The 16,763-nt window shown below is 39.5% G+C and overlaps 1 long non-coding RNA gene across 3 annotated transcripts in view; it reads right to left on the bottom strand.

Moving 5' to 3' along the window:
* Positions 1-895: 895 nt before the first annotated feature.
* The window catches only part of LOC131573458 (uncharacterized), a 53,090-nt gene continuing 37,222 nt past the window's right edge, over positions 896-16,763 (bottom strand). For all 3 annotated transcript variants that reach the window (XR_009276201.1, XR_009276202.1, XR_009276199.1), the window contains exon 6: positions 896-1,061. This is a non-coding gene — a long non-coding RNA (uncharacterized LOC131573458). The remainder of the gene's footprint in view (positions 1,062-16,763) is intronic.

Below are 16,763 nucleotides of genomic sequence, written 5' to 3'. Positions count from 1 at the left end.
AGGATTTCCTTGTGGGGATCAGAAGGGCATTTCCCTTGGGATTGCCAGGCAGTGGCTGAGGCCTGATGAGTATTTGTTTCTCCCATCATCCATTCTGAGGGGCATAATCCCAAGGAAATCAGTGGGGAGTTTTAATATGGACTTTGAAGGCCAGATATGCCTAAGAACATAAAGGTGATTAAGAAATTATCCTACTGAAGCTTTCCCAACAAACTGGGGCTGGCATTTTTGAAAAATAAACCAAAATAAAAATGTCTTCCTTTGTTTTTAATGAATATCAGCTGATAGATCTTAGCCCTTTCTTATAGCCTAAACCACATTTGGCACACAACTGCAAACGCAGGTTCCAACTTCAGGTAAACTTATTATACTAAATCCTTCCAATGGTGTCATTTGGATCCCAAGTGTAGTTTTGATTCTTTTCTTATGTGGTTTCAACTCCAGTAAGGCTTGTTCATGTATATGGAAATAGTGGTACAACTGTCTTTTTGAAATGAGTGAAATTCACAAGATTTATCAAAAAAATGCAGTTTAACTCTAGACTGTCTGGTGTCATCTCAAAGCATGTAGCCCCTCTGCACCCACAGCTGCCCCACAGTCTGCCTTTGAGTGTCTCCCAGCTGCTTGGGCCCCTGACGTTTTGCATCCCTTTGTTTCAGGGGCCAAATCTCTAAACCAAGGAAGCAGATACAGACTCCAAAGGACCCACTGCCTTTCAAAACCTGCTCTTAGCAGAATGAGGAGTTTATTATTCTTGAAAATCCTCTTCAGCACTCAAAAATCCCCACTTCAAGTGTCATAACCACTTGCTGGCATTAACATCCTGTAACAGCTACCACAGAAGATGTTGAAGAGTAATGGAAAGAAGAAAGATACCTTAAGCCAGATGGCACACTTTAATTTTTTGAGAAACAGTACAACCACAGACTAGAACAATAAAGGGAAAAAAGTAGGGAAACAGAGGGGAATTCATTACCTGGAAATCACACACTGGTCTGGGAAGGGAGATGAGGGGAGAAGCTTCCTTTTCCTCAGAAAACACATATTGCAGCATCTTCTTCCTCATAAGAAAAAAATAGGTATGAAACCTTGAGAGTGTTTACCTGTGCTGCTCTCTTCCTTACCACCCTAGTCAGCCACCCATGACAACAGAGCCAGTTAGAGAGTCCCAACCGGCAAAAGGATTAAAAAAGAAAAAAGTAAAGTGGAAAAATGCCTCAGGCCCCACACATGTGACTTCACAGCAAAACCTAGAGCCAGCCCTGAGGGGTCTGGTACAGAGAAAGAAGTAATATGACTGTGATTAGGATGTGTGGAAATTAGAAACCCTCTTGTTTTAAGAAGGCAGGTTATCTACCAAGCCTGCTCTACACTTCTTTCAACTGTAATGTGGTGAACAAAGGCTGTCTGTAGAAGACGCTGTATTTTTCTACTCAGCCTATGTCACTTAGAGCTTTTTATGCTAGACTCGTTTTAAAAACTTCAATTTAAACCAACATGAAAGGTCTTAAACAGTAAATAGCATATTATATCAAAAACAAATAGATTAAAAAGTGAACAACCATAGCCAGTATATCTCTTTCTGGAGGAGTTTCACTTTCCACACTAACTAAAACTCTAAGACTGGCAGATCTGGGCCAGAGGTTTGTAATGGGCCTTTTACTTTTTTTTTCCTCCCACTCCAGAGATAAATAATCAGTTTTAGAGAACTGATAAAAAGAGACAAGAATGAAAAGTGAGTGTGACACATTTATGAGAAGGATTTTTCATCTGTTTCTTAAATACAGCACCTTTATTTCAGATTGTATTAAAAAAGAGATGGGAGAGCCAACCAATTTATGTTGTGCTGCAGTAGTGAATACATATGAATGTACAGGGCACAGCCTGGGAGAGACAGAAAATTCACCCAAAATTTCCTGACAAGTTGAAAAAAGTTATATTATCATTCAAGAATCATTTATTTGAAAAAGAAAAATAAAAACCAGGCCACATGACTTAAGGCAACAGAGAATAAAAACACATTGTTTCCAGACAAATCCCCATCAAAGACACGACTGGGGATTCTGAAGCCAGAATACCTTCATATTTTAAATTTCCATGGGCACTTTCAAGAAAAGCTGTCGCTTCTGCTAAAGGATTTGCTACACACTTTTCACTACTGATTGATAGCAAGGAGCAGCATTAGCAGTATTTTTCCCCCATCGTTCCTCTGAAGCTAATGGAGTCGAGGATTCGTTACTTGATCTAATGGCAATAGCTTTCCAATAGACATGCACAGAATCATTGATTAGTTTGTCCTCTTCTTGTTTGCGTTGGAACACTGTTCAATTTACACCAATTAAAGAATGCTTGGTTTGTGTATTGAAGAATAATTAAGGGATGGAATTCCCTATAGGCTACTAAAAATGACATCTGACTAGAATGGTGATTACAGCATGAAGACAGCATTAGTATTTAAATAGTTTGACTGCTATATAAAATCATTACAGCACCTCACCATGAAAAAGAGCATTAGTTAATTTTGCCTATAACAAAATTAGTGTATGTATTTGCCTGGTCACTTTAAGTAAATTTGACAAGGCTAATCTTAAAGCAAGTGATCCAGGTTTGGTGGAAGGAGCAGATAGAGCACTATTTAAAGCAATCATCTTGATAGATATGTATATAATCTTCAACCAAAATACAAATACACACAAATGAGTAGCAAGAGCTTTGTCAGAGATGCTCAAATCAAATGTAAACACTAAAAACACATCGGTTGCTAAAACTGAAAATCCAAGGGTAACTGGCATGTTAATTACACAACAATCAAGTTTCACAAACTGTAAACATACAAGAAATCCTTATTTGCCTGCCACTGTGGTTGTCAAACCTTTGCTACCCTTTCTAGCACTGCATGGTACAAAGAATCATGGGGAGCAAACAGGCACCATGGAAGGAGTCATCCTTACTAGAAGGACTTCACTGTGAAATAACCCAAATGATTAAAAAATATTGGAGAGGCATCCATGTAATGCCTCTTTAGACAGGCTTATTTGTTTGGTTTTTTAATTACAAGGTGGAGGTGGGGATCATTCTTGAAAATACTGTTGAGGAAAGAGGCCTTTTTATCCTCTGTTTAAATTTCTCTATGCATATTAATTTCTATTTCCTAGCCTTAGATTATAATATCTACAGTAATGATCTATCCAAAATGTGACAGCAACATTACTGTAACATAAACTGCTTGGGGCCAGTCCTGAAGCATATTTACATTTCCATAGCCTACTTAAATATAGTGTGTTTGTTTTACTAAACTTGGATACTGTAGTATATTTTATAATGTCATCCGCCTGCCTCAAGATCTCATATTGCAAATATCCTTCCTATGGGAATTTATGCAGTTTCAATTGAAGGTTGTCAACACCCTCTTTAATTCAGCAATGGGTTCTCTGTGAAGGAACATAAGACTTTTCCATTTAAGCCTCTAAGGGCATGTAGCCATGCTTATTAGCATGTGTACATTGTGCAATGCACAATTGTGTCAAAGATGTCCAAGCTCCCAAGCCCAAGTTCCAAATGAGATGATACATCTGCACAGCACAATATACCTTTATTAGCATGGCCTTGCATAACTTTATTTGCACCTCTGGCCAATCTGTAGTACCTCTTTGCAGATCAAATTAGTCTTTGGTGACCCATGCTGCTCTTGTGAATATGCCTGGTTCTACAGGTCACTAATGGATATCTCCACTGCACTGTATTCCACCAGATGGATCTGCCCTAGAATTAGGTTTGGGACAGTACACTTATATCACACAGTATCCACTAACTTTCCATAGGGTTTTGTTCCAACATTTAAAAAGTCTTCTGTTCTGGCTTTTGTTTTCAAGTTGGACAAGTAGTTCTCACTTCTGTACCAGCCCTCCTGTTGGGATCTCCCACTATAACTTGCCTGACTAGACCTTGAGCTTTCAGGAGTGAGACTAACACTTTTTTTCAATGAATAATATTATTTTGCAACAGGGCTGATATGAGGGTGTATTCTGCCTTCCACCCATGAGAAGAAAGTCCATTAATTTCAATAGAAACTCTCCATGCAGAAAAGGGAGAACTGTGCCCCAGGGAGCATTCATGGAAGATTAATGGCGAGGAGAGAAAAGTGATACAGTACAGGCAGAACAAAATCAGAACCCACCACACAAATAAAACTGGACAAGGGTTCATTTTTTAAAAGTCAGTCAGAAACGGCAGGAAGGCTTTGAAAAAAAAAATCAGGGCTGTTTCAGTGCACTTTTGCATACATTGGCTTTCAGGAGACATGAATAGAAACCTAACAGTAACTCTTTTTTCGTACCTCCTTTCACAGGTCTCACTGGCAAAGAAGGATTTAGCACTTAATTCCTGTACTTTTATGTGGCAAATTAGGAATTTGCACCTTAAAAGGAAATTGCTTTTCAAACTCCCATAAATTCTGGATTTTATTTTTTTAAATGGTGGAAAACATTCCCTACGTTCATCCCAACACATAATAAATAGCACTCTCCATTACTGCTCCTCAGAAAGGTGTAGGAAACAGGACCTGGCCAAAGAGAGGTGTTTATCATTCCTCCTGAGGAGATGCTAAGGGCCTGGACCCTGTCCTTAACCCTTTTTCCTCCTCAGTCCTTTTTAGTTTAGACTAGCACATTTGGTCTCTTTCTCAAAATCAAGTATCTGTTGAGGAAAGCATTTAACTTGAGACTTGGCTACTTGATGAAGTAGGGCCTGCTGGCATGGTATAATCCAGACCAAAACTGGAATAAGTACAAACTTGTAATATGTTTTATTTTTCAGTTTACCATCGTCTAAAAATAAAACCCCTACACCATTTTTTGCTTCATTTTAGGTAACTGCTTGGTTTGCAGCTGCGCCAAAGAAGGAGGAAAATGGTGAAGGAGACTGACACAGCATGAAAGCCTGGAGCAGACAGTGGCTGGTAACTCTGGCAGGAAGCACTGAAATGTGGATGGTAATGCTGACCCCAACACAAGGTCCCATGTCCATGGGGCTTGAGACTGAGGTAGTGCCCACCAGAGTGGGACAAAGGATATGATCAGAGAAAACCTCTGAAGGTCTTTACTTCATGAGGGCAAGACAAGACTGAAGGACAAGGAATTGTGGCCCAGTGAAAAAGTGTTCTCTCACAAGGTGGCACCATAGCTGTCATCAAAACACATTCCATTCTGACTGTTGACACTGAAGTGAAGATAAGCTTTCAAAAAGGTTGGTACACACCCTGACTTGTTTTATTCCTGAGTCATTTTTTGAGTCATTTATGGCCTGATTTTTTTGTCTCTGCACTTCCTAGCATGACAAAAGACCAGGGGCAGGTGTTGAGATGGCATCTTTTTTTCCCTTTTAATCTATGAGGCACCACAAAAAAACAATCAACGGGCATGGAGACTGCTCTGGATGTGTCTAAGAGTAAGTGGCTCAAATAATAACATGTGAATTTAGTAAAGTTAGACTCTGTGGAACGGAGATAAATGGCAGCAGCAATTGAAGTTGAATGTGATATAGAAATCCAACTAACAGAGGACTGTCTGGAAACAATTATTCAGAAAGCTGCTGACCCTCTATTTCTTTAAAGAGTTAAACATTTGGATCGGTTAACTGGCAGCTGCAATAATAGGCATATGCTCTAATCTTTGATCCATAGTTGAATTTCCAACCCTTTGTATGAGAAGCAGATCACACAGATTTGCATATTTTCAATGACCTATAGGGAGAAAAAGAAGAACAAAACCTGCCTTTGCAAGATGCCACTTTGAAATCACACAGAGTGTCATGGGTCCTCCCAAGTACACTAAGGTTCAGAGCCACTTGCAAGACTCACAAATTTTATAAATGGCCCTAAACTGTGACATTGGCATCTGAAGATTCAAAATTCCTCCAAGAACAGACTCTTGTAAGCCAAGGTTGCATCATAACTATTCAGAGAGTTATGTACATCTATCCTTAAAATCTTATTTCTACATCCAAATTTGTGTCAGAACTTTTGGAAAGTCTTAAAGAGCCCAGAACTAATAGGTAAATTTAAAAATGCTTTGTAACTAAATGAGGAACTGTTGACTATACCCAAATGCATGAGCAAGTCACAGATTTATGCCAAGGTCTTGACATTTTCTTAGATTTGTCAAAATTTTTCAGTGTTGATGAAAATTTGCAGACAGAAGACAGCTGTGAATCACCCCCAGAATAGAATGGATGTAATTAATATTTTTTTTGTGTTTAAAGTTCATTTCTGGCTCATTTCTGTTTGGAACACCAACAGAAAGATGTTTACTAATTACTTATTTTGAATCGACAGTCACACCTATGGCACAGATCTCCTCCACTTGGTAGTATTTCATCAGGAAGTAGGTCCTACCGAGAGAAGTGAGCAATATACTGAGTACTGTGAAGTGAAGAAGTAATCATCCCTGCAAATGTGCTCAATTGTGTGGGATGTTCCAACATAGTCTTTACTCGATTCACACTTTACAATAGGCTTTTTGTCCAGGTTCACCTACACAACAGTCTTTGACATCAATGAAGATGATGAGAGCAGCTATTTGTTATTTGTGAATATTTCCTATCATCCCAAACAAAAGTACAGACTACTGCATGGGACTATGCAGAAATTTTTGAGAAAGGCAATGCAATGAAATCATTCTCCAAAAAATATTCTGTGTAGCTTTCTTGTAGTTGCCCACAGTAAGCCATATGGGAGCATAGAGGATTTTTAGAAGTCTGACTGACACAGGAGGCAGCACTTACAGGCACTATCTGTCTTGTCCTATCTTCCTTGTTAAGTCCTGGCAAAAATCCCATGAAGAGGAGAGGAAGGTGTTGCACACTCCTGGGTAAGGTGTAGTTAGGGGGTGAGGAGATGCAATGGTGGGTATGATCAGACCACTGGCAGGTGAACCAGAACTTGAGGTTTGAACAATAGTTTCAGTATCTTAGAGAGGAAGAGAGTAGAGAAAGAAAATGGCACACAAGTTTTAATGAGAAAAATTGATTGCTGATGAAGAGGTTTTGAGAAGGGACCAGCCTGTGTCCTGACAGGACATGTGTGCCACACCATAAAGAGACTTCAAAGTAACCCAAAAGCCAAAATAAAAGTCTGCTGCTTTTTGTACCTTTCCAACAGCACTAGTTGGTACCCTTCTCTCACCAGCACGGCCATGTAACAGGCTTTTCAAGTTCTGGAAGCATTATTAAAATAAAAGGCCATGCCTTGCCTTGCTTCCTAGTTAAGAAGAGCTATAGATCTCTATAGGAATATTCTTTGTTGTTGTCTTCTGTGCTTTGTATACCTTTAGGCGACTCTTCCCAATGGCCTCTGAAAGATTTTGATCTCCTTATTTTTTGGACATTGTGTAACTTGCATGTTTTGTGAGAAGGCAGAGTGTAAAAATAGAGAAATTGCCTTATGTGCTGTATGGTACAATTTCAATAACTTCACTTAGTTATTGCTAACCATATTTTATAAATATCAACACATTATATTTTTTCTGGCCATTGAAATGATGCTTTCAAAGTAATTCAAATATGTATTCTGATATATTTTGTTAATATTACAATTGTACAAAGTTGGTTATATCAGTTAGGAGAAACATCTTAAAACTGCCTCCCTACAATTTATTATCTGTATCTTAACTTTGTACAGTACTACAAGATCATTTTGCTCATATCCTAAGTGGAATCCTAGTATATCACTACATTCAGTCAAAATATTGCAAGTTAAAATAAAAATACCTGTAGATTATGAAAATTATACCAAGAATGCAGCATTTCTCCTTACATAAAGCATAAAAACTGGATATAATTTCAATAAAAACAGATTAGAAAATGGATGTTTGGGAGGTATTGTCATTATTGTGGACTACAGTAAAAGAAAAACATGCATCAAATCAGAATTACTTCCCCTAAATTAAAAATGTTAATCAACTAAGACTTTAATAAGGAGATAGTATCACCTGAGTGGTTTGGTCTAAGGCGATTGCCGACAGTCCCTCTGTAGTTGAGAGAGAAAAGGACACTTCATTAATACCAGAGACTTATTTTCACATGGCCACAGGAGATACCATCCTATGATGGACATATGAAATGGTCAAAACCATTTTGAAACCTCTCTGAAAACAGAGACCTGGAGGTGCCACCCATGACAGACAGGAAAAGAAAATTACCTGAAACAAGATAGCTAATTCTAAGACAGCCACAGCAACTTATAAAGAATCCTGCTCTGTATATGAATTCCCAAATTTTAGAAAACAAGAGGCCCAATTAATTTCTAAGGTATTTTCATTTTTTATAAACAGATGTGCTAAGGATGAGCATGCCTGCTTGTGTCTTAACATAGATTTTAGTCTGGACTTCAACTGACAGCTCTGCAGTTATGAATCTTGAGATATATTCCACCTCAATTTAGGAAGTTCTAGGAAGCTCAGGGTCTCTATTCACAAAATATGAGAAATATGAGCTGTCAGATCTTAATTCTTCATTTAAAACAAGAAAGTTAATAAAACAAGGATGCCCACAGTAGGCTTTCTACAGCTTCTCCTTTCAGAAAGCTAGGACGAACTCAACAGCATAGATACTTTTCTCTTTGATGGATCAAGTCACGGAACAGATTTCTGATATAGTCTCCATATCTGGACCTTAGGCAGCTATAGTGAATATCAATCCCATATCCATACCCTATCAAAGGGATGTTTGTCTGTGTCTCAAACATATGTATCTTTAGTGAATGCAGTATAAATTAAAATAATTTCTTGGGTTTGACTCTATAAACAGACCAAGTAATGGTCATCAGAGTTCATTGAAATAAGTTTTAAGTCACAAAGCTCGGTAGCATTTGTGAGCATGTGTTTTCATAAAACTGATGTTCTTTTTAATTATCTGGACTGAAGGCAAATCTACACCAGTCAGAGCATAAAACATGACATGGAGAGTATTTGCCCTATTTCTGATGTTTTAGTTCTGTCCTTCAAAATAATTAAAGATTGGATTTGCCATATTGCAGTTTCTGTCTTTCTCAAAACAGAAAGGGAGTGGGAAGGAACAGAAATAAACGTATATGAGAGAAAGAGCAGAAAAGAGAAAGGATTGCTCCAACCCTCCAACTTCCCTTTATGAAAGACAAAAGACCAAAGGGCTTTTCACTTGATGAGGGCCAGACCACAGGCTTGGATACAAACCCCACTCCTCTTGGGTTCTGATGCTGAGTACTCATCCTGCCCCTTTGCTGTGATGTGTCAGGGGGTGGATTGCCAAAGCACTAAAGAAGGGTCTCCTGCAGGACCAGCTCCTCACCTGAACATCTCCCTAGGGACACTGCCAGTTTGCATTAGTGAGGCTTTAACCCGCCTGTGACAGATGTAGTGCAGAGGAATGATACTGGGCTTAATAAACCAGTCAAGTAAGATGTGCTGAGAGTGGCTGTAGTAATATACAGAAAAATCCTCCAGTGGAACAGCAAGAGAATACCAGTTGAGAGACATGTTTCACCTGTTGGTGATTATTCTTAGCCTGGACTTTGCACAAAGACATTGCAGAGATCCCCACAAATCCATATACAGTGGGTCAGAAGAGTGCAACAAGCTAGAAGAGGAGTTAAATTAATCTCTTGCATTGTGTCTGCTGCTGAGAGTAGTGTAGAAATTCCTGTGCCAAAGGCATTTTGCAAAGAAAATCAGAGTGTGGCCTTTATACAGACTGAAGTCTCTAAGGAGGAAGTTGTAGAGTAACTTGAGAAACTCAAGTGCAGTAAATCACCACAACCGGATGGTGTTCATCTGGGAGTTCTGAAGGGAAATAAAGTGAGAAAAAGCCAAGATACTGACAGGAGGATGCCTTCTTCCCTTGAAAAATGGAGCAGCACAAGAAGGCTGGGAAGCCCTATTATGTTGCCTGTCTTCAAAAGGAGATGAGGAAAATCCTGGGAATAAAAGAGCTTTGAAGTTTGCCACAGTTTCAGGAAGCCCAAAAAACAGTTCTGAATAACAGCTCAAGAGAGAGTTTGTTGGACAAGAACACCTCATAAAGGTGTTCTTCAGCCTCCCAAACCACTAAGGCTGTTACAAGGGGGGAAAGTGTACCTGGTCACTTTGAAAAACCAGTGGAGCAGCCTTCAGAGAAAAAGTGGGATGACAACTTTCTTCTCAGAGAAAGGTGACCAAATGATCCAAAAATTCTAAAGGTTTCACAGAGGTCAATTATAAGCAATTGTCACAGAGAAGATTAAGAAACAAAACTTGGTTATGATGATTTCACCCTGAAATGAACTACAAATCAGTCTGGAAGAAGTGAATATGAGAAGCATTTCTCTCTCTGTTGAGGCAGGGAAAGGTGCACACCCAGTAGTAGGTATCAGTGTCATAACAAATAAATGAGCCTGAATCCCAAATCCTGATGCATTCAAATTAGCATATCCAGAATCCACCCAAGATCTGGATTCAAGTCACACATGTGGTTCCCATCTTAAAACAGGACAAATCAATTCCTGGGTTGCAGCTCCTGAGGTTTGTGCTCTGAGGTTTGAATACTCCATATTCAAAGACTTCAGCCTACACGACAGTTACGTATGAAATATGGGGGGTGGGAGGAGTGCATGTGTACACATAGCATGCAAAGGAAGCAATTAAATGTAAACCCAAAACAATTTAAAAAGTGATTCATGGCAAAAAGTGCTCTGATGCAGAGACTGTAAGTATTTGTTCTTTACATTAACTTGCTGCAGCTAGCTGAAAGGGCAGAAGATAGCAAGTAACAGACTGAAAATTTTGCTGGGTTTGGTGAGCCCACTTACAATCAAACATTTTCAATTATCTGGATTTACATTGCCTTGTACCCTTTCATTTTCTCTCCTAGTTTTTTTTTAGTTCCTGTAGACTAGGCCCAGTGTACTGAAGGCAAAGCTTCTTCAGTTTTAATTTGCTTTGTCTCTTGAATTCATTAGATTTTGAAAGCTTTCAAAGGAAGTCACAGGTAGGAATTAGAGAAAATACAGAAAGTGGGACACTTCTGACTGGCTTGTATGTTTCCAGTGTCTAAAGAGAAAGCTTTTTTTTAAAGCAAACTGGAGGAGGGTTTGTAAAAATAGATATTTACATTTACATACTGGGACAGATCCTCAGCTGCAATAGAGCAGTATTGCTCCACCTTCTTGAACAGGGCTAGCCCTATTCAGCACAGCTGAGAACCTGCCTCTCACACATGCACCTATATGCGTGGAATATATCCAACGTTCTGTATTTTTCCAAATGTACAGAAAGCTGCTTCTCCCTCCAGGTGCTTTTGCCTGTGCACTAAGTTGTGGGAGTTACAGTTCCTCTGTTTTTAACTGAGGGTAGTGTTTTCAGGGAGGCAGGGTGTGAAGGAATACTGAAGTGTAAGGAGAGGGATGCCTGAACAAAGGAACTGGCATGAACATAGAAACCCAGAGAAGACGATGATGGAGAGAAATAGGAAAGAAAATGGTATCCCACATAGCCATGCTGTGCCCAGCAATGTCTGCACTCACAGCAACAGGGAGTTAAACTATGATTATGTAGCAACCATGAATTTTGAAAACACCTCAGGTGTTTCCAGCTAGGTAACAGGAATAGCGGGAGACCTGCTACTGATAGCAAGGTGGAGAAAAAGGAGCTCTGTGCTCAGCTGTGCTGTTGCAGGAGTCACATAACACAGCACAGAGAGTAGGTGTCACATCAGATAGTGCTAATAGGTGCCAACAGCCACCTTCACCCCTTTCCCCTCAGTCTTTCCCTGTGTGAGAGTCAAGTGAATATCAATGTGAAACAACTCCGTATGACCATGTGCTTCTGCCCACACAGTGGGACCCTGGTTGTGATTCAGACTGTACTGGACTCTGGACACATAATGTACACTGAATATCCGTAATAAATAATAATTACCACAGTAGGGGGCAGCAGCCAGCTGTGGAGGAAGAGTAGGGCCAGCTGCTGGAAGAGATGTAGGCACTGGCTGAGCATGCAAGCTGGGCACTGGGGAGGGCGAGAGGGCCATGGCTGGGAGCCAGTGGCAGCTTACTGCCAAGAGGAGGGAGATAAAAGCACAAAAGAGTTTCACCAGAGGGAGCTGCTCCTGGCCACCCCTCAGCAATTGGTAGCGGCCCTGATCCAGGAGGGAAGGCTGATGGCAAACAGGAGCATCGCCAGCCTGTGAGCACAGCCAACACTGCTCACACGTACCATCCTGGAACTAGCAGGGTGGGTGTCTGTAAGCCAAGCAAGCCTGCTGCAGGGAAACAGCCCTGCACAGACCTCTGGCTAGCAGGAGACCCATACCTCCTCCAGAAATGAGGACAGACCCATCCTGTTCCCCTCAACATCTTCCCAGATGCTCCTCCAGCAAAAGCAGCGTCAATACTCTAGAAATGAGTGCAGGTCCAAAAGAGACTGACAGGCATATGGTCAATGCTTTTCTGAACCCCTTGATGCTCAGGTCTCCTTGATTTCGTCAACAGGGAAGTGTTCTGGCAGTGCTGAAGATCCCCAAACAGCAATGCTATTATTTGTCTGAATTCCTCGGAAGGCCTGATGCTTAGTGCTTGAGTTCCCCAGGTGGTATGATAAACAAAAAGCTGCTTTTGAACACACTGCACACACTCAGCAGTCATCCAGTACAACTAAAATTTATCATAGATTTAAAATATTTTTCAAACCCCTGTGAAAAGTAATTTCTAAGACCAAATCAACTCACAAGTCTCATTTTCACAAGGCCATTCATGGCATGCTCCTCAGACACCAGCTTCTAAGCAAGAGTCAACAACAGCCCAGGGTCAGTTCCTCTATTTGTCCCATATGGAATACTCAACTCTTGCACCAGCACTGTGTAATAATTAATTAGCACATGTTCTCTGTAATAATTATAACAATGTGGCACATTTCCTTTGAATTTAGTATAGTGAAATTTATCTTTACTTATATTCATGTCTTACCTTCAAGCATGCTTTCTGTGCCTGGTTATTTTTCTCTGAGTTCAATTGCAAATAGATAAAATCTGTTTGCTTTTCTCTACCAGGGAGGAGCATGTGTACTTCCAGATTCTATTCACATCCACCAGGAAAAGTCCCACACAACAACTGAAGCTTAGTTGGGCTTTTTTTTGCTGTGCTCCTGGTTAGTTGAGCATAGGGGGTGTAATATGGGCGATGTAAAAGTAAATCTGCTTTTCCTCCCTTTCTCAACATAGCAACTGATGGATTTTTCAGTGCCAGTAAAAAGAAAGAGCTGCCATCCAAATCTCGGTTTATGTAGCCCACAAGACAGTGAAGAAACTGATAGAGGACATCCCAGGCCAACAGGGTATGGTATCAGAGGGAAACATGCACCATTTTTGCGGGTAGTAGACAAGCATGTGCGAGCTCAAATGCAAATCCATGGGCAACAAAAAGCCTATATGTTGAACATATATACAGTTCAAACATAAAGAACCAGATTCTTTCTGAATAACTTATATATGAACATCTGACCTTAAGAACCAGCCTCAGTTAAGCACTGGCAAACACCAAGATTTGGAAGGAAGTTAGGGGTGTTGCACTACTTTGAAAGCTCTGTCATTACAAATATCTGCTGGTACTCCATCTTACCACACAGCCTGTCATGGGTGAGCATAATGAGAATGAGCCAGTGGAATATATTGAGCTGTACTTTCTTACATGTCCTTGTAGCTCAAATTATCCCTTCACACAGCCATAACAGGTAAGCTCTGAATCTACTAATGCCACATTCTAATTGGTTCCATTTAATTTGCGTATATGTCTGTGTGTGTTTGTATATACATATATACATATTTATATGCACATATGTATATTTGGACATCATTATTAAAAGTAAATATGCATATTGTCACAGATTATTGCTATGTTCATAAGAGATTCTTAGAGTAGTTTGCTTTATTATACAATAAAACCATAGAAATTAATTGCCTTCTTTAGAATAAATAAGGAACACAGGACTCATTGTACCATATATGTTTAATAGTTTGGACATCTCTGTGCCCACATAAAAACAAGGAAGCATATATTGCAATAGGCAGTATAATTATTTCAGTGAGGAACATCCATCCCACACTCCTACAAATATGAGATTCAGCATCACGAGATTCTAGAATTATGTCATCAGCTGCACGAGTTTCACAGCTTATCTTTATGGTTTTATCTTACAGAAGTAAACTCCAACAAAAATGCATAACACTGCAAATTTAACAGCACATTCATGTTAATACTAGCTGTAAAGATTTCAAAAAGGTGAATAGCATCAGCATTTCTGTACATATGTGTGCACTTACATATATATACACATGTATACACACACATGCACATATAAATGCACACATACATGTCTGTGCTATGTATATAATCTGCCTTTAGATACGCCATTATTTTATAAGGCTAATTCCAACTACATTAAACTTGAAAACAACGTTCTATACAGTTGACCAATTTAAGGAAGTCCCTGCTGGTGCACAGAAGATCGAGCTAGCTGAGATCATTAAGCATCATCGGATGAGGCTGCAGGTAGCTGAACCATTCCTTAATGAAAATTTAAAGAGAGCAGATTAAAATTATATTCCTCCAATCCAACAGAACACAAAGGTAAAGACAGTCAATTGCAACTAAAATCTCATCTAGCACAAAAGGGCTGTTGTAGTCTGTAGATCAGAATTTATTGCCTGAAGTGAACATCTAGGCTTGTGACTATGTATATAATTACATTCTACAGTGTACTCTCCTAGCACTTAGATGAAGTCATGGAAGATGATGTCTTCCATAATTTTAGTCTGTTATGTTCATGACCAAGAGTTAGAAAATCTCAACAGCATCAAAGATTTTTGATCTGTGCTATTCTGTCTTTTTACATTATGAGATATAGAAAATAAATTTAAAAATGCAAAATGCCATGTACTTGTTTTCCTGAACTCCTAGGTTAACTGTTTTAATAGTATTTTGTGGGCCAATAAAGTAGCGCCAAGGAAGTGGTTCAAGCAGGATACTCTACCTATGTGCCTGTTCAGAAAGCTTGCAGCTCTCCCCTGGACACATCAGCAGGGGCTTTTGGAGACAAGACACTAAGGGTGCTCAGCTCTATACCAGATCTCTTGTTAGATCAGAGAAATAAATCACATCTTTAAAATCTCATAACTAAAAAAATACTGACAGGCAGCTGTGTCACAAGAAGAAATTAAGAATAGCAAGAAGGCGGAAAGGGCTGCTACATTAGGGAAGATTAAGTCAGCTAAATATCTATGAGTTGCCTTAATGCTTACTAAACACAACATCACAATAGTTAAAAGAGATCAAAGGCAAAGAAGGAAATTTGCAAAGGGATGTAAAAAGAAGAAATATGATGATGTTAAGAAAGGAAAAAAAGTCCTGACAACAAGATACTCTAGGCAACACAACCTCTCCCTTGAGATATGGTATCACTTAGGAAATTTAATCTAGGCACAAAAAAACCCACAAAAAATATGCCATAAGAAACAACTTCATTGTGTCAGGATGATGTACTGGATGACCCAAAAGATACATTGCTAATTGGTGTGCACCTGTTATCTGTGATTTTCCTTGCTTGTATGGCCAACTCATCATTACTTGTCTGTATTTGGTTTCTCTGGGTCCCATCCAATTCACACTGCAGACAACAGAAGTTTCCGACAGGAGCAATAGGACCTCAATGTCTGTTCCAAGTCTTTGCTAAAAAGAAGAGGGGAAAAAAATCCCACACTACCTTGCAAGAACTTAATGCATCTGGTGTATGAATATATATACAACCAAGCACTTAAATTTTTTTTTTATATTTAAACTTGTGTTTATCCTTAGAGATATCTGAGGAAATGTGCATTTGCTTTCACTTGGTGCAGCCAAAATTTTTGCTAGGGAGGAAACTGCAGTTCATCTAAAAATAACTTCTAATGAAAAACTGCTTTGGTCTTGGAAGAGTGAAGAAAATTCTCTACACCAAACTAAGAATAAATTCTATATATTACACAAAAATAGCAAAGATCTTTCTATTGCTAAAGCAGTAATGCAACTGACAAAAAAACTAACCATGAATTCTGAACTCAAGACCATAGTTTTCAAATACTTTCATAGTTTTCAAATACCCAATGTCTTGGTATATATAATCAAATAGTACTTAAAATCCACTCGCTTACAGGTAGGGAATCACTATTTTTTGGCAGCTCAGTGTTGGCCCCTTGAGAGACACAAATACCTGTGTAAGTGGGGCTGAATGTTCAAGGGTCAGGGCTGTTGGTTGGTGTTGTCCATATATCTAGCAGCTGGTATTGTAAATCTTTAGAGCAGCATTTCTTGAAAATACTAAACAGACATTTTGGTAGCCAGCACTGAGCCTGTGGCTATAGTGCTTCAGGCTGTGATCTTGTCAGCTTTTACAAGTAGTGTCAGGCAGGGTCACCACTTGGATTGGTAATTCTAAGGCAAGGCAGGAACTGCCGGAAGTGTCTCAAGCGATAGAATAGTTGTAACCATTTTCCCTGAGCCTTTTCTAATATCCTGATGAAAGCATAATGCCAAGACATGACACAAGAGCAAGATCCTCACTCTCTGCAGCCATCAAGTGCATCATTTACAAAGGGGTCTTTCCCTGGTGTGGCGTGGAAGTGTGAAGTACAGTATGTGGGAGATGGAAAAATTAATGTGCTGCATGAACACTTGGTCCTGGATGAGCAGCATGTAAATGTGGGGTTCCAACATGTTTCATCAGGAA

The sequence above is a fragment of the Poecile atricapillus genome, chromosome 1, assembly GCF_030490865.1.
Source record: "Poecile atricapillus isolate bPoeAtr1 chromosome 1, bPoeAtr1.hap1, whole genome shotgun sequence".
NCBI lineage: Eukaryota > Metazoa > Chordata > Aves > Passeriformes > Paridae > Poecile > Poecile atricapillus.
This window is presented reverse-complemented; position numbering and strand designations above follow the sequence as displayed.